We start from the raw sequence: 18,913 nt of genomic DNA, 5'->3' as shown, positions 1-18,913 counted from the left end.
TCATAAAATATTAGAGCTCAGAGAATACTGGAGGTCACCTTGCCCAGCACCCTCCTTGGAATGCCTCAGAAAACATCAGAAAATTGTGGCAGAATTTACTTACCTAAGGACAGATGTTCAATAGTACTGTTTCAGAATGCCAAATAGTGTGTGTGTGTGTGTGTGTGTGTGTGTGTGTGTGTGTGTGTGTGAGAGAGAGAGAGAGAGAGAGAGAGAGAGAGAGAGAGAGAGAGAGAAAGAGAGAGAGAGAGAAAGCACTTGCCTAGGAATCAGGATTTTTTTAATCCTCACCTGAGGATATGTTTATTGATTTTAGGGAGAGAGGAAGAGAGGGAGAGAGAGAAACATCTACCACCTGGCTGTTTTCTGTCCCCCCATCCCCCCAACGGGGTATTGAACCTGCAACCTAGGTATGTGCCCTGACCAGGAATCCATTCCACAACCTTTTGGTGCACTGGACAATGCTCCAAATAACCAAGCCACCCAGCCAGGGCGGAATCAGGATTTTTTTGAACTTGAATCTGTATTCCACCTCGAAAGGTTGGATAAGCCTTTCCCCTCTCTGGGACTCAATTTCCCAATCTGTGATACAGTAACACTGTGTTGAGAACAAGGTGCTAAGGTGTTACAGAGGAAGAGGGGAATAAGCCCAGGGGAGGGGACTGGGCAGGAAGGCTTCAGGGAAGAGGTGAAACCCAAGCAGCGTTTTGAAGGATAAATAAGAGTTTATCAGATGAGCCTGGATGGAGATAAAGGTGTTCCAGTCAAGCAAAAAAGCCTGTACAAAGCTTCCAAGTTAGGACACAGCCAGCAGTGGCATCTCCAGGGACGGGGAGGGTCTTGAAGGTGTGTGTGTGAGTGGAGGGTAGGCCTGGGCTAGATCGAGGGGCTAAAGAGCTTGGCCTTTCCCTAAGCAGGGTGGCGCTAGTGAAGGTGAGAACCAGGGGAAACAAGATCTGGCCTGGGTATTAGGGAGAGCACTTCAGCAAAAATGTCGAGGATGGGCTGTGAAGCTGACCACAGTTGAGATTGGAGACCTCCATCTAGGGAGCGATGGTAATCTCCTTGGTGAAACGTGGAGAAGCCTAGCCCTCGCTGGTTTGGCTCAGTGGATAGAACATCAGCCTGCAGACTGAAGGGTCCCAGGTTCCATTCCGGCCAAGGGCACATGCCTGGGTTACAGGCTCGATCCTCAGTAGGGCACATGCAGGAGGCAGCTGACCAATGATTCTCATCATTGATGTTTCTATCTCTCTCTCTCTCCCTCTCCCTTCCTCTCAAAAATCAATAAAATATATATTTTAAAAAGCTCACAATTAAAAAAAAAAAAAGAAAAGTGGAGAAGCCTGGGTGGGGTGGAGGTTGCAAGGGTGTCTATATGTTGGGGGGTGGCACAGGAGAGGGAAAACAGGAGAGATGTTTAGGAGTTGGCTTCAGCTTCACTGACTGGCTGTAGGGGAATTTTTTTGACAAGGTACAAACCTGTTAGAAGGGTAGGTTGATGGTCCCCATTTCCTGATTGACCTAGCCATCCTTTGCAGGGAGCGCTGTGAGGTTAAGCTTCTGACTGCTAACTCTTGCACCCACCTGCCTGCCTGGGGTGGCTGTACTCACACCTCAGTTCCTTCTCTCAGAAGGCAGAGGACATGCACAGACCTGCAGTCACTTCCCTGAGGACTGTTCCTCTTGCCCAATGTGGCAGGAGTGAAATGCCTAAGGCTGTTATCGACAACTATTTCTGAAATACTCCTGGAAATCAAAGAAAAAGGAGCTTCCCCTGACTGGTTTGGCTCAGTGGATAGAGCGTCAGCCTGTGCACTGAAGGGTCCCAGGTTCGATTCCGGTCAGGGGCATGTACCTTGGTTGTGGGCACATCCCCAGTAGGGAGTGTGCAGGAGGCAGCTGATCAATGTTTCTCTCTCATCGATGTTTCTAACTCTCTATCCCTCTCCCTTCCTCTCTGTAAAAAATCAATAAAATATATTTTAAAAAAAGAAAAAAAAAGAAAGAGGAGCTTCAAGTCCCAAGCTCCAAGACAGTTGATGAGGCCAAAATCATGAACAAAATCCAGTAACGTATGTGCAGAAAAGGCTGCTTTGCATGGTATCACCTCCTCCAGGAAACCTTGAAAAGTCTGTCTCTAGGTATGTGCCCTGACCAAGAACGGAATCCTAACACTGTTTTGGTGTACGCAACGATGCTCCAACCAACTGAGCCACCCAGCCAGGGCCCACCCCTCCAATCTTATCTCCTGCTTCTTCATTACAGTCCAGCCACATTGGCCTTCTTTCTGTTTCTCAGATACTCTAAGCTCATCCCCATCTCAAGGCCTTTGCACTTGCTGTGATTTCTGCCTGGAATATTCTTCTCTTAGATCTTCTTGAGATTTACTCCTTCTCATCTTTCAGATATCTGCTTAAATGTCTCCTTCTTGGAAGGGCTTTTCTTGTTTGTCTTATCAAATATTATTTCCCCATGTATAGTTACTAGTGGCCCGGTGCACGAAATTCGTGCACATTAAAAGGGAATTAATTAGAGGAAATATTTTAATATTGCTATTTGCCCTTTCTCTGCATTAGAAGTGTCAGAGATAAAAGAAAATTAGTAAAATGTATATGAAAATCTTCCTCCTGTCAGAGTCTGGGGTGCGCCTCGGGACCTAGAGTCAAGTCCCTGCCCACCACGTGCACATACTTCAAAAACCCAGACCTGGCTGGCCCCACCCCCATTGGGTGAGACCCAGACCCAGCAAGCCCCACCCCCGTCAAGCCCCTCCAGGTGTGTGGGGGGGTGCAGCCTCAGGTCCCCCGGCCCGGCGCTGGGAGGGGGGTCGTGGCCTGAGGTCCCCTGTCAAGCCCTGCCGGGTGGGGGGCGCACAGCCTGAGGTCCCTCACCCTGGCCAGGTGCCATGCAGCCTCAGGTCTCTGCTGTTCAGTCGTGATGTTATAGTGTCCTGGCTAATTTGCATATTCCTCTATTATATAGATAGATACTCTATTCCTAAATGAATTAATTTTTTTAAAATCAACCTTCTGAAATATTATCTATATATAATAAAATGCACCCATTTAAAGTGTACCTATCATTTGTTGAATGCTGAAAAGTTACACACCTGTTGATCACCACCACAATTAATATATAAAGCATTTTCATGACCCCTAAAAGTTCCTTTGTGAACCTTTGCATGCTTACATTTTTTAGAATACTCTTCACTGTATGATACATTTCTTATTTGGATGTTTATTCATTATCTGTCTATCTCTTCACCCTTAGATTAGCTTTCAGAGAACACGGTACTTCTCTGTTGTGTTCATTGCTGTACCTGCAGCTCCTAGAACAGTACTTAGAACAGGCACAGGGTAGGTGCTCAGATACACTTTTTTAATTAAATGAATGAATGAATTTTCTTGGGAAATGACCTTTCCAGAGACCAGAAGGCTCATACTAGCCAAGGCTGTCAGAGACCCAGAAAACCAAATGCAACGAATCACAATTTAATTTTTGTTGAATGCTTATTGTGTACAAGTGGATTTTTTTCTTTAATAATGTTATTTCATTGAGTCTCTCAACAGTTTAAGTTGAGACATTCCCAAGGTTACACAGCTAATGTCAAAAGTGATTTGGAGGCCAAGTAAGGCAAAGTCTGGAAAGCATTCATTGCATTTTATAGTTAGGAGACCATTTGATGACTCAATAGAGTTGTGTGGGTAGAAGGTTGACTACAGTAGGTTGAAGGGTGGATGAGGACTTAGGAAATGATTAGGATGGGTGTGGCTACATTTTGGAGAATTCTGGCTGAGAGGAAATAGAGTAGAGCTCAAGTAGGTAATTTGGGATGCAAAGTAAAGGTGAAAGTGGATGACACAGGTGGGGATTTTGCAGAAAGGCAACTGGCGAGAGAGTTGAAAAGATGAGCTAGATGAGGGATCCACAACTCTTCCAACTGTACAAACTTGCCCTTGGTACAGTGCCTGACAGAAAATTTTCAATTCAAAGTTTGTGGAAAGAAGGAAGGAGGGAGGGGAGAAAGAAGGATTGTGAGAATTAGACAGGCAGGAGCCACTTGACTGAAAAAAAAATGAAGAGAATAAAAGAATAGGTGCATTTCAAGTAACAGAATGTGAGAATTGGAAGATAGGAGGACACAGTCATGGGGTAGGCAGTTTGAATTTGAGATTTCAAAGATGGAATAGTCTCTGGTGGTGATAAAAGGAATCAAATTACATATAAGGTATATATTGTCACTATGTAAAATATATTTGTGCACAGAAAAAAAGAATAGAAGAAAATATACCAAAATGTAAATGGTAAATATGGAATTTCAGATGACTTTAATTTTTCTTCTTCTTTTTTTTACCTTAGTTGCTTCAATGAACTTGCATTACTCTTTTAATTAAAAAAAAACTATTAAAAATTAAGACAACTATTTTGTCTTTCTCTTTTTACTTGGAACTGAATTTTCTTCGTTTGAACTCTAGTTTTTACACCTAAGCTGTATCTGATGTCTTAAGTAACCTTTTTAAGCACAGTATTACTCACTAGGCATGATGTTTTATACACTTTAATTTTCTCCTTGACTCTTCAAAGTAGTTACTATTTTTCCCAGTCTACAGACATAACTGAAGCTCAGGAGAAGTTTAATAATTTGTCTGAGGCCACACAGGCATTAAATGGCAAAGCCAGGATTTGATCCCAGGATTGTATGAGATTGAACTGATTTTTCTTACATTATTCCTGCTCCCCACCCCACTACCTCCCATGAGTTCAGTAAGTTGAAGGCCTCCGAGCTTAAAATTTAAATGCTTAGGAACCTCAAGGAAGGTAAATCTTAGAGTCTTTGAATGTCAGAGCTGAAAGGGTGCTGAGAGTTTATCTAGTCCTAAATGGCCCCCTTCTCCCCATTTACAGGTGAGAACACTGCGGGGCAGAGAGAGGCTATGACATGGCAGAGTCATTAAGTGGGTTTGTGGCAGAGCGTTACTCAGACTCCTTGCTTTCTGCTGTTTTCCCAGACTGCTCTAGGCCACAGAGCAGCTCAGGAACCAGAGATGTGCCAGGCCTTTAGAACCCAACCCTCTCATTGTACAGATGGGGACACAGACCGAGAGAGGAAAAGTGGCTTTTCCAAAGTCACACAGTGCGTCAGTGGCAGACATGTTTGTTGAACCCAGTTCTCTAATCTCCATAAATGATACATTGACCACCGCTGCACGCTGCCAAGTGGCCTCAGGACAACATAAACTTTTGGATTCCCAGGCCTTGCATAGGTTACTAATTTCCATTGAAAATGGTAGACAAAATGTTGGCACCTGAAAAGATAAGTTTATCTACAACTTACATTAAACTATGCAGGAATGTTGACTGATTGGAGAATCATTGAATGAGTGATACAAATAAGTGTGAGGGGAGGGCTAATGGTATTGGCTGTGGCCATGGTAAAAGTACAAAATCAGGCAGAAAAAACTGGAATTCAGATGAAGGGCTGAATGATACAGAAGTCACGAGGTCTGTGTGTGAATGTTAATTCTGTCAGCTCTCAGACTTGACCATGAAAACTTGGCCACAGAGACATTCTGAGACAAAGGGCCTCTGTGCCCAGTTGGCTCAGACCCACTGAAGACAGCCCAGCAGGGCTGAGGAACAGCCTGCTGCTCAGGCCTTAGACTGATAAGTGATTGGGAGCATCTGTGGATTGGAGATACTTGGACATGCTGGCCCTGGAGAAAAATCACGCTGGACAGGTGCCCAGACCAAAGAGGCCTGATCCAGCTGGCCTTTCCAGGTCTCAAGTACAAACTCTCTCCAGATGGTAGGGATCTCTCCCGAGGCTGCAGGAGTGTGGAGGTGAGAGGGGCCATCGTTAACATACAGGGGGGGAAAAAAAGCCTGGAGAGAAATATATCAAAATGTTGACAATGGTTATCTCTGGGAGGTAGATTATGGATGTTTTTTATTGCTTATTTGCTTCCTTTGGACTTTCTATATTTTCTATAATAAATTATTTTTGTTTGAAAAATCAAGGAATGTAAAATAAGAAAAGCAGACACTTTATTTGCAGACACTCATTAGACTGAGCAGCTCCTTGAAGGCTCAAAGAATTACGTTCTGTTAATACTCTGGTGTCTAGCACTCACACTGGCACACTATAGTTGATCTGTAAATATTTAAGAAAATTACTTGTATTTTACTCTTTTCCTTCTAACATAGAGGCTCTTATTAATGCCCATGTTTTAAACAACTTGGTTATCTGCCTCCTAGACTATAGTTGATTAGATATGACAACCTATAAAATGAATGGAGGGTCTACCCCACCTAGTAGAGGCACTCATTCAGTGACAGCAAAAATAACTTTATTATGTTAATTAATTTGGTTATCATGCCAATCAATCCTTCAACAAACATTTATTGAGCACCTACTATATATACAATGTTTATTTCTTTTTTAAAATATATTTTAATTGATTTCAGAGAGGAAGGGAGAGAGAGAGAGAGATTTGTTAAGTCAAGGAATAATGAGCCCAGAGCCAGGCTGCAGAAGAACAGGGTTCTAGTCTCAGCTCTGCTGACAACTATATGTCCAAGAGCAAGTTACTTCCTTCTCTGGGCTTCAGTTTCCCTACCCATAATATGAGGAGGCCAGATTAAATGACCACTAAAGACCAGTCTGGCTTGAGCCTTTTATGATGTTAAGAGGAAAAGTAGTACAGTGGGACTTTATTAACCATGTGACATTATTCTGACAAGCAAGTCTCCTTATTTTCTTTTAGTATATTTTTATTGATTTCAGAGAGGAAGGGAGAGGGAAAGAGAGATAAAAACATCCATGATGAGAGGGAATCATTGATCGGCTGCCTCCTGCACGCCCCCCATTGGGGATCAAGCCCACAACCTGGGTGTATGTGCCCTTGACCGGAACTGAACCTGGGATCCTTCAGTCTGCAGGCTGACACTCTATCTACTGAGCAAAACCAGCTAGGGCTCTCCTTATTTTGAGACATCTTAAATTGTGTCATGTTTGATTTGTATCAATACTGTTCACCCAGAAAAATAATTAGCTATAAGTTCTGATACCCTGCGGTGGTTGAGCATCGACCTGTGAACCAAGACGTCGCGGTTCGATTCCCGGTTGGGACACATACCCAGGTTGTGGGCTCTGTCCTCCAAGTGGGGCATGCAGGAGGCAGCTGATCAATAATTCTCTCTCATCACTGATGTTTCTATATTTCTCTCCCTCTCTCTTCCTCTCAGAAATCAATAAAAATCTATATTTTTAAAAAGTTCTGAGTTCTGATCTCTCCTATAAAGTTCAAGGTCAAAGTGGTACAACCATTTCTACATGGTTGTTAGGCTCAATTAACATTTTTCAAATGGATTAATGAATGAATCAATCCATTTGTAAGGCTGAGAATCTTACGGTGTAGGCAAAAGGCATGATCATGCAACCATTCAGCCATTTAACAAATAGTTTGGTGACTTATTTTGTACTAGATACCAGAACACAGTTGTGGGGTGAGGAAGACAGGCATTTCTCAAATTATACACAAATAACTTTATCACTTACAAACTAAAAAGTAAAAACTGCAAAGTACTATGACTTACATTTGCTGTACACTCTTTAGGTTATAAAGGGCTTTTCACACATGTGACCTAATGGGAAACCATGTAGTGTAGGGATTAAAAGTGCATTCAAACCACAGCAACTTTAGGCAGAAAGAACCTCCTTGGACCCTGCCCTCAGGAGTGGTAGGTGAAGTGGTCATTGAGATTTTTTGGCCTGTCTAACACAGATCTTGGGAGGGACAGGAAGACCATAGACATTAAGCCCACCCGCTGGGGCTCATGAGGGAAGATAGTTGACTTATCAGACGTGAGTAGCAGGAGATGGCAGAGACAGCTCAGGGTGTGCAGGAAGCCAGTTCCAGGATGTCATAATTGCAAGAGTTTCATCAAAAGGTTGATGGAACTTGGGGACTCAATAAGGGCTGAGTCACATATGTTAACACCTGTTGGGAACGGCTGAAGGCATTTCCCCAAACCTGAAAAGAATGCATTAAGATGACTGTTTACTGCCAGAGAGTTCAGGGCATCTTAATCTACATGTTATTGCCTCCTACTGGCCAAACAACTGAATAGCCATAGGCTATTCCCCAATCTGTCAATGCTTCTGTATAGAAACCCTACCCTTTGAAGTGTATATCTCCACCTTGCCTTAGGACAATTTGTGTTAATAAAAAGCAAGGGGTCCTGAGACAAGGAGAACTTAGCTCCTTTAGCTAGGCTCCTCTGACCCCCAATGCCTTTCAAAATTTAGTCTCTGGACTCTTACTTAAGTTACACACAGCCTTTCTCCAGATTGCTGAACCCTTCTTAATGCCGGATCAAGAATTCCAGCAGGGTGGTTTAAGTAAATGTGTGTTAATGTGGGGTTTTCATGTACAAAGTTAAGGAAATAGCCCTTGATATTGGGTAGTGGAAAAATAGCCATTCAGCAGGGAGGAGATTAAATAAAGGCTACCCCCAAGGCCTCTTCCATCGCAAGCTGCCAAATTGCCTTGAAACTCTGGGACCATGGTGGGCCCAGGAAGTTGGAGTCAGCAATTCTGAGGCATAAAATCAGAAAGGCACTGAATGTTTGGATGGAGTGCCAGATCCTAAAAAGAATGCCTCTTTGTCTACATGCCATCTTTGCCAAAGCAAAACAAATTTATCAGCATCTCCTTGTAGCTGCAAGGGAGAGTCTAAAAAGTTTAAGTAATAAAAAAGGGTAAATGGAAATTGATTGTTCAATATCAGCATTACTAATTCAAGAAATATAAAATGGTATTACTAATCTTTTTACTTGGTGAGCTGATTTTATTTTTCTAAACATAAATATGTATAAGGGATCAGTCCCCTAGCCACATTTTTTCCATCTACTTTCAACTATACATTCCCATGGTGGTTTTCAAGACTTAACTCTGATAGAGGAGGGTAGGGTAGAGCATTAGTGTATTAGTGGCTCTACTAAATAGTTGAGCCACACCACATGCCAGTACACAGATGATGGGATTCAGGTATCAGATAGAGAAGGGTATTTCAGGAATATCCCCTGATATTCCCTTACTGTTCCCATAAATCATACTCAGCCTTAGCTACATCTTGTTACCTCTAAGAAAGCACAGATAATTTCTATATATTGCTTTTTTTTCTTCTTAACCACATTGATGGATAGAAAAAAATGATGGGTGGAGTCTAAACATAGGCCAGATTATGGTAGATTTCAGCTCACTGCAGGAAAATTTTATGTAGACAAAGAAAAAAATAAAGGTAAATACTGGAATTCAGGAATATACTAATTGACTAGAAAAATTCTGACTTTTATACAATTGTTTTTATCCATCATCTCTCTCGTCTTAAAAAAATATATTTTTATTGACTTCAGAAAGGAAGGGAGAGGGAGAGAGAGATAGAAACATCAATGATGAGAGAGAATCATTGACCGGCTGTCTCCTGCACACCCCACACTGGATCGAGCCCCAAACCTGGGCATGTACCCTGACTGGGAATTGAACCCTGACCTCCTGGTTTATAGGTTGACACTCAACCACTGAGCCATGCTGGCCAGGCCATCTCTCTTTTTTAAAATTAAAAAGTAGTAAATGAACTCCACAAAAACAATAATGCCCACTTATTGACACAGGTATTTAAAACTAAGCCCTTAGATGCATTATGCCCATGAATCTTTCTAACAACTTCATGTGTTGGTTACTATTATATTCTCAGTTTTGCAGAGATGCCTCAGAGAGGTGAGGTAATTTGCCCAAAGTTATATACACAATTGGCAAGAAGCAGAGTTGAGATCTGATTATAGGTCTGACCCAGGACTATGTTCCTTACCGCTGGACTATATTACTTTCCCCAACCCTAGAATTTTTTATATAACACTGCACTTGGAACAGGAAAAAACACTGTAACTTCTAAATGCTGCTCTCCCCTGGAGCAGCTTGGTACAGCTGAGAGTGGAGCAGATAGACCCAGGGCTAACTCCCATGACTTGCTGCATCATTTGGACAAATCTTTTCACTTCTCTGAGCCTTGATGGATATAGTAATCATCACCTGCCATGCTCATTGGACCAGGCTGCTGTAAGAGTCAAATGATATTAAGGGGGGAGGGGGATCCCTGAGGGCAAGGTCTGTAGGCAAGGATTTTTATTTGTTTGTTTTTGTCTGAGAAAACTTTTGTCCTATAAATAGAATTCATTGATCATCCTCTGGAGTGATTTCCCATCTTCTCTCTCCTGGCTACTGTTATGAATATCATTTTCATGTTTATTAAAGGGGAGAATACGAATTAGCTTAAGCATTTCAAATCTCATTTAAATCCACTCTGGAAAATTGTTTCCAGAGGAGAGAGAATTGGAGATTAAGAGACCCATGAGACGCCTGCTTCTTAGCAGTTCTGAAAGCTGTCTGCACGGGCACCCAACTCATCAGTTTGATTTCTTGGTTGTTGCTCCTCACATCTTACCCCCTCAGGTTCTTTAGGTTCCCCCTGGTTGTCTAGAAGGGCTTTTGGGAACAAATGAGGCTCAGAGGGAGTAGGAACATTGGGCTACATAGCAAGATTTGGTAGAGCAGAGATTCAAAGCTTGGTCTTCTGCCTACGTGCTCAGTGTGCTCTTTCCCTTGTGCCCACTCCTTCCTCCAGAGAAGTCTTCTCTGGCTACTCTAGCCTCATCAGAGGTCTTTGGGGGAAGTAAGCACATTCTTTAAAATGCAGAGAGCTCCTAATGCAGACATGAAAGTGCTTAGCCAGAGTCGGATGTGCAATAAATGCTCAAGAGACATCTGAGTCAGGACTTGTTATCCTTCCGTGCAATTCAACACATATTTATTGAGCATTTCTTCTCTGCCTGGCCTTGTCTTAGATACTGGGAATATAATGATGCCCCTGTTCTTCAGGAGCCTAAAACTTATTCAAGGAGACTAGCATAAACCTGGTTGTAACCTAGTTTACAACCAGGGAAGTACGGAGAGCTTCATGAAGGAAGGACCCTCACAGAGCAAGAAGATGATAACCCCTTGCATTTTATGTTGACAGTTCACAAAGTGCTTCTCACGTCTCTTACCCGTTTATTTTCATGGGAAACCTATGAGGTAAAAATAATTATCCACATTTTGCTGATGAGGAAACTGAGGCTCAAAGAATTAAAGTGACAGAGTCATAACCAGTTAGCTGGACAGCAGGGGGAATAATGGAAAGACCACTAGCCTGGAAGTCAGGAGACTTGGCTTACATGTCTGTCATTTATGGTTGTAAGATCTTGGCTAAGTAACTTTCCCTGTGTGGGGCTTGGTTTCCTCATCTTTAAAGTAATGTAGTTAGATTAGAAAGGCCCTGAGATCCCTTACAGCTCTGGTCTCTGGAGGAAGAGGTAAAGTCTTAGCGTGGAGGCTCTGGAATTAAATAGACTGGTTGTGAGATCCTGGGCAAGTGAAATAGCGTCAATGACTTCATGATAAAGTGCAGATATTATAGAGCCCACCTCATGGGTTATTATGAAGAGTAAGAACAGTAGGATATATGAATAAAAAGAGGAAGTGATGAATGAATGTTAGCAATGGTTATTATTTGTCCCAAGAGGCAGTGCTTAGCTCCTTTCTGCCACAGCAGTTGGGCATGGCAGAGCCTGATTCTGGCCACATACGGGGCCTCAGAAGAAACAGGGCCTTGCTTTGTGGAGCTGCAAAACCATATTCAAGTACCTCTTGAAAATTAGGGGCGGTGTGGTATAGGAGAAAGAATCAGTCAATGATGGCTTAAATCCCACTGCAGGTCCTTATTAGCCATGTGGCCCTAGGTAGGTCACTTCACCTCCCCATGACTCAGACTCCTAATTTGTAAAGTGGAGATAATACCCAATTTGCAGGGTTGCTATGAAGCTTGGAAAAGGTAATGTGTGTAAACTATCCAGCTCAGCACCTGGCACACAGTAGGTATGTAAGAAAGTTCCAGAGGTTGGTGAGGCCAAGTTCTAGGTCTCTCTGGCTGCTCCTTGGGTATGTAAGCCTCACGATTCTGTGCTCTCTGCTACCAGGTCTCCAGACCAGCGAAGATGCCAAGTATTATGCCCTCTCAACCAGGTTTAAGCTGTTCAACAATGAGAACGAGACCTTGGTGGTTCAGTTTTCAGTAAAACACGAGCAAGGATTGATTGCGGTGGCGGGTACGTGAAACTCTTTCCTGATACCCTGAACCAGGAGGATATGGATTAGGGATCCAAGTAGAACATCATGTTTGGTAAGTCCTCTGACAGCAGCAGTCCCTGTCAGCCCGGGAAGTCTTAATGAGAGCCACTGCAGATGTCAAAAGGGCTCAGGTTGACCTGAAATTGGAAATTTCTAATGTGATAGCTCCACCCCTCTATGTTGGAGGACTCTTCAAAGAACGGAAAAAAGCAACTCTAAACTTAAATGTTAATATAAATAGACCAAAGAGGTGGAGAGTCACATGATATTAACAAGGCTCCAGTTTTCAGAAAAGAAGAAAAGGGTCATAAACTGTGTAGACACTTTCAAATGTAACTATTACAACAAGCCTTTGTGCTCTGAAGTGAGAAAAAGGCACAGGAGGTCAGGGATCACCTTTACCAAACATGTGGAATGCGTCCAGAGTATTGCATCTGTAACCTCAATATGTCACTCGGCCTCCTTGGGGGCAATCCAGATCTTACTTAGCTCCAAGCTTGAATCCAGTTTTTATGTCGTTGCTATTGAAAAAACAACAAACAACAACAACTAATCCAACTCCCAAAGCACTGATGAAGAATGTGGATTTTAGTGAGTATTTTTGTACAAAGTTGGAAGAAAGGGTTATACTACATGTCATACAGCAAAATTTCCTTAAAAGTCTCTCTAAACATTTCTTTTTCTTCTCCTGGAGCTTCAGATATCTCCCTTCAAGCTCTTGCCCAAATCCTTCTCTTCAGCCTCTTTACCCTTTTTCTGCCTGCATCTCCTTTCCTCCAATTCTCTTTCTTTCTTATCTTCCTATTTCATCTATAGAACAATATAGCACTGAGTGTCTAAAATGTGTGCCTTTGCTCATCTCTCTTTTCTTCAGAATCCACCCATCTAACAAGGAATATATATATATATATATCTGGTCATTGTAGTAGGGAAATTGGAAAGCATTTTTTAAATGTGATTTTCTTTTCCTTCCATGTGAATATTATTTATTCAATGTTCAGACAACCCAACAAGTTTGGGCTGAAATAGAGGCAAGAGATTTGCCCAAGGTGAGTAGTGGGAAGCCAGGATTTGAATCCAGTCTGTCTGGCTTTAAAGCCTGTGCTTTTTCTACTCCACCCTTTCACCTTCTGTTTGATGGGGACATGGACATGTTCATAATTTTTTAGAAGGCAGAATGAAAGACCTACTTTGAAAAGGTGGTGAGTGCTGTGAGATCACAAAAGATGGCATGACTCAGTTCAACAGGAGGCTTTCGGGAGGAGGCATTAATTGTTCTTTGAAGAATGAGTTAGATTTTAATAAGGAGATGAAGGAAATGTAATGAGGGCAGAGGAAACAATGTGTGAAAAAGCTAAGAGGCATGAAATTTAAAGGCAAGCAGAAAAGCATTGAGACCAGTGTGGCTAGGGCGTGTGTGTGTGTGTGTGTGTGTGTGTGTGTGTGTGTGTGTGTGTGTTTTAGGATAGTCAGAGAGCAGATGGGAGGTGAGATTGAAAAACTAGGTTAAGCCCTCTCTGGTGTGGCTTAGTTGGTTGAGCATTGTCCCATGTGCCAAGGGATTGCTGGTTCAATTCTGGTAAGGGTACATGCCCGGGTTGTGGGCATAATCCCTAGTAGGAGGTGTGCTGATCAATGTTATGCTCTCATATCAATGTTTCTCTCTTCTCCCCTCCTCTCTCTCTAAAAATCAACAAACTGTTCTTGCCCAGCTGGTGTGGCTCAGTGGTTGAGCACCAACCTATGAACCAGGAGATCACGGTTGGATTCTGGTCAGGGCACATGCCTGGGTTGTGGGCTTTATCCCCAGTGGAGGACCTGCAGGAGGCAGGCGATCAATGATTCTCTCACACCATTGATGTTTCTCTCTCTCTCTTCCTCTCCCTTCCTCTTCGAAATCAATAAAATATTTTAAGAAACAACTGTTCTTTAAAATAATAATAATAAATAAATGTGATATTTGCTGTTCAAAAAAAAAAGAAAGAAAAACTAGGTTAAACCTATTCTTGGAGAGAGGACATGACTTGGGGCGGTGAACACATAATACAATATACAGATGGTGTATTATAGAATTTCACACCTTAAACCTATATAATTTTATTAACCAATGTGACCCCAATAAATTCAATTTAAAAAGATTAAAAAGAAACAAATTGGACACACACACACACACACACACACACACACACACACACACACACACAACCTATTCTTGGACCTTTGTCAAGTTAACTTCTCTAGGCTCAAAGCCACTGAGCAACAGTTCCCAAAATGTTCACACAGCAGAAAGAGCCTCAGGCTGTTTCTAGGTAAACTTGAGTTTTAACCTCAGCAATGCTTTTATTAGTTGTTTGACCTTGGGCAAGGTGCTTAAGTCAACAATATTGTAATAATGTATGGCACCAGTTTTCTGAGCTAAAAGTGAATATAGTAACACCTACTTGTGAGAATTAAAAGACAAAGTCCCTGGCACAGGAGGGGCTCCAGTTGGGTTGGACAATGGGAACCCTGGCAGGAGGTCAGAGGGAGGGAAGGGAGTTGTGTCCCTCAACTGAAAGCCACAGCTTCTCTCTTGGCTGCCTTCTCTACAGGACTCTTTTTCTTCTGGGCTCTGGTAACCACTCCTCCCCGTCCCTTCAGGCTTAGGGGTGGGAATAGCCTGACTGTTTCTAGCCTAGAGCACAGCACTATTCCTTAAGTTTTCTCCATGTCCTGCCCCCACCTTTGTAAATAGTTTTTTATTAAATTATCTTCAAATAATCCTAAATTTGCTATTTCCTACCATGACCCTAATTAATACACAGTCTATGTCTGTGTTGGCCTCAGACCAGTCAAACTGCCTAAAATTGATGTAAAATCATGCACTGTGTTGCCGAAACCGGTTTGGCTCAGTGGATAGAGCGTCGGTCTGCGGACTGGAGGGTCCCAGGTTCGATTCCGGTCAGGGGCATGTACATTGGTTGCGGGCACATCCCCCAGTGGGGGGTGTGCAGGAAGCAGCTGATCAATGTCTCTCATCGATGTTTCTGGCTCTCTATCCCTCTCCCTTCCTCTCTGTGAAAAATCAATAAAATATATTAAAAAAATAAAAGAATAAATCATGCACTGTGGTTCATTTTCCAGGCCTTGACATTTGTAGCTTTGGCAACAACACAGTATAGGTCATCTTTCCATTACCAAGGGAAATACCATGAGAACAATAAGACCATCAAGTGCAGGGTGAGTGTGGGGCTAGTCCTCAGCCAAGAGGGAAGAAGAAGCATTTTAATATATGCTATCTCATTTAATCCTTACAAAACCCATGTAAATTAAATAGAATTGTCTCCATTTTACAAACTAAAAAATAGACCTAGAAAAGTACTGTAAATTGCAGGAGTTCACATAGGAGCAGTTGATCCAAAAGTCTAGGAAGACATATAAGGTCCTCTCTTAGAATGATGATTGGCATGGCTTAGTTCCCACTGATAGATTTTGGAAAGGATGAAGCAGGTGGGAAACGCTGGGCTTAAAAATGGAGATTGGAAGGAATGAAATCTTTCCATTTGTGATAGTGTGGATGGACCTAGAGAGTATTATGCTAAGTGAAATAAGTCAGTCAAAGAAAGACAAATACCATATGATTTCACTTGTAAGTGGAATAAAAAAAAAACAGTATAAACAAACAAACAAAACAGAATCAGACTCATATAGAGAACAGATTGATGGTGACCAGAGGGGCGGGAGACTGTGTGGAAAAGGTAAAGGGATTGAGAAGTACAGATTGGTAGTTACAAAATAGTCATTGGCATATAATGTTGAGAGACTGTGTGGAAAAGGTAAAGGGATTGAGAAGTACAGATTGGTAGTTACAAAATAGTCATTGGCATATAAAGCAAAACATAAGAAATATAGTCAATGATATTGTAATAATGTATGGTGCTAGGTGGGTACCAGAAACATCGGGGGGGGGGGGGGGAGAGACACTTTGTAAAGCATATGATTGTCTAACCACTATGCTGTACACCTGAAACGAATACAAAGTAATATTGAATGTAAACTGTAGTTGAAAAAAAATAATAAAAAACATTTTTTTAATGGGGGTGGATTTATTTTAGTAACATCAGGGTGAGAGACCTAGGTTGACTAGAGGATAATAGCTGGATTTCATCAGCAACACAATAGGCATTCACAGAATACCAGCTCTTTGCTGGGCCTTGGGCTGGGAATACAGTGAGCCAGACATGACCACTGACTTCACAGAACTCACAGCTCAGTGAAGGTAAGAGTCAAGCAAAGCAGACTGACCACCTAGTTATGATCAGTGTCTGTGGAAGCACACAGGAAGCCCCTCGCCCAAATGCTTCCTCCTGTGCTGAAGTTTGGAAGAACATGAATTGGTCTTGTAAAGGAGTATGACAATTTTAGGGAAGATTGAATTCCTAGAAGAGTTAATCAAGTGAGAAAAGTCTAGAAGACTTAAGAAAGAGTGGCACTGCAAAAAGGTGGAGTGCAGGAGAGAGGCAAGAATTAAGCATAGAGAAGTCATTGGAGATCTTATGCTCAGGCTTAAGGCCTTCCCCAACAGGACTGTACAGGGTTGTAAATGCTTCCTCTTCTCTCCTTTCTCCATAGAGGCTCCCTGAGGCCCTCCTCTGGGCTAGGCCTTATTCTGGAAACTGCAGACACAACAGATGAATCAGACATGGGCTCTGCCATTGAGAGGCTCACAGTCCAGTGGGACAGACAAGATCAGAGAATGATCAGAGCTATGATGTAGAGAAGGATGGGCACTAGGGGAGACTAGAGGAGTGTGTACTTAGCAGAATGAAACTCAGAATCTTTAGTGGGTTAACCAGAGAAATGAAATGAGAGTTGTGGTGAAGTGTGTTTGTGAATATGTGGGGGCTGGCATTAAGGAACTGAGAGTCTATTTTAGGTGGTGCATTTAATGCTTGAGATCTAAAGATGTCCAACATGGAACTAAAATATTCCCTATTCCCTTTCTGGATCAATAAAGACACCCATATACTCTGATCATCTGTCCCAATGCTACTTATGAGGTCAAAATTGACAACAAGCAAGTAGCAGCTGGGGATCTGGAGGACTACTGGAACTTCCTGCCTCCCAGGAAGATAAAAGGCCTCTATGCCAGGGAACCAAGGACATGGGATGAATGTTTGCAAATAGAGGATCCTGAAGATAAGAAATCTGAGGTCAGAGGATGTTTAGCTGGGAAGCAGGTGGGGATTCAGGTGTGAGGATAGGAGAAGAAGGCTGGGAACAACAGAGCAGAGACTAAGGGCATCAATCCCTCAAAGAGGTGTCCAGCTAAATATTGGTTCCCAAAGAGGCATCGGGGGAAGAGGGTGGCAACTCACATTTGTTAAAGATCCATTGGCCCTTCTGGCATCCTCTGTGAACTGTGTGCTATAATCTCTCTTCTATGGATAAGGAAAATGACACTTAGAAAATGAAGAGACTTGCCCAAGGACATGTACATTAGAACCAAGTCTTGAACCTGGATCTCCTTTTTACTCCAAAAGTATTGATAGAGAGTGTGTGTGGAGTATATTCATCGGTTCATTGTCATTCACTGGAAAGCTGTCCTGGATATAGCTATGAATAGGAGAATCCAGTGATTGAGAATCCTCCTGGGATTCAGAATCTAGTTGGGGAATGCAGATAACTACACAGATAAAGGTCACACTGTGTAATTAGTGCTGAGAGTCAGGGAAGCCAAATCCCATGGAAGCTCCCCAAAAGGTTCCTAATCCAGCCTGAATTGGGGTGCAGGCGATGGTCTGGGAAGGAGGAGGCAACACTTGAATGATTGGGTTAACCTTAGGGTTTGAAACATAGATCCTGGGATCAGATAGATATGGCTTTGAATCTGAACTCCACTATTTACTAACTGTGAGACAGGAACTTAACAGTTAGTCCTAGACCTGCAAGGAATATAACTGCTGTGAAAATCAATTTCATAAACAGGGATTAGTATAACACCTGTATGCAAAGGTTTTTGTGAAGATTAAATGAGCTATTTATATACATACTATAGAGCCTCTAGAAAATGCAGCCACTTGTTCTTGGGTGTATCCTGGAAGGTCCTATGGTCAGGCAAATTTCTGTCTCTGACCAGTGCTTTCTATAGTTCAAGACTACCAAGGGTCTCTTGGACAGACACCACCTACTTGAAGCATTCTTGGTTTATTCATTTTCTACTTTATTTCTACTTTCTTAGTTTCCTAGCTCAGTGAGACCAGCATATGAGTGCAAGGAGATGGTGTACATAAATTACCATGTGCACAGTAGGATTCAGGAGAGAAGGAAGGAAGGAAGAAAGGAAGGAAGGAAGGAAGGAAGGAAGGAAGGAAGGAAGGAAGGAAGGAAGGAAAGAAGGAAGGAAGGGAGAAGTGGACACATTATGTCCTTTCCTTCTTTCCTTCTTATCTGAAGACTGTGGATACATTTTGCATAAGTTTCCATTTCAGTTATCCCTTCTTAATAAATAATAGGAACTTTCTACATCTTGTAAAAATATGCAGTCATATTAAAATGCCTAAAAGCTGTTTCTTTGTTCATCTACACAATTTAAAACTTATTTGGCACAAACTGCTCTGAGTTCTACCAACCTCTCCAAGCAGGCATACCTTTCCACTTGAAAATTTACATCACAAAGAAGGAATGCTTCTCAAAGTACATAC

General features: G+C 42.3%; 1 pseudogene across 1 annotated transcript in view; it reads left to right on the top strand.

Moving 5' to 3' along the window:
• LOC307103500 (calreticulin-like) overlaps positions 1–18,913 on the top strand; it is a 29,207-nt pseudogene that overhangs the window by 3,108 nt on the left and 7,186 nt on the right. The window contains exons 2-6 of the transcript in view: positions 3,274–3,359; positions 9,226–9,306; positions 12,080–12,282; positions 15,354–15,460; positions 17,227–17,422. The product of the transcript in view is annotated as a calreticulin-like (transcript). The remainder of the gene's footprint in view (positions 1–3,273; positions 3,360–9,225; positions 9,307–12,079; positions 12,283–15,353; positions 15,461–17,226; positions 17,423–18,913) is intronic.

This window comes from Cnephaeus nilssonii, assembly GCF_951640355.1.
Source record: "Cnephaeus nilssonii genome assembly, chromosome: 7".
NCBI classification, from domain to species: domain Eukaryota; kingdom Metazoa; phylum Chordata; class Mammalia; order Chiroptera; family Vespertilionidae; genus Cnephaeus; species Cnephaeus nilssonii.
The sequence above is the reverse complement of the archived record's forward strand: the minus strand, read 5'-3'. Positions and strand labels throughout refer to the sequence as shown.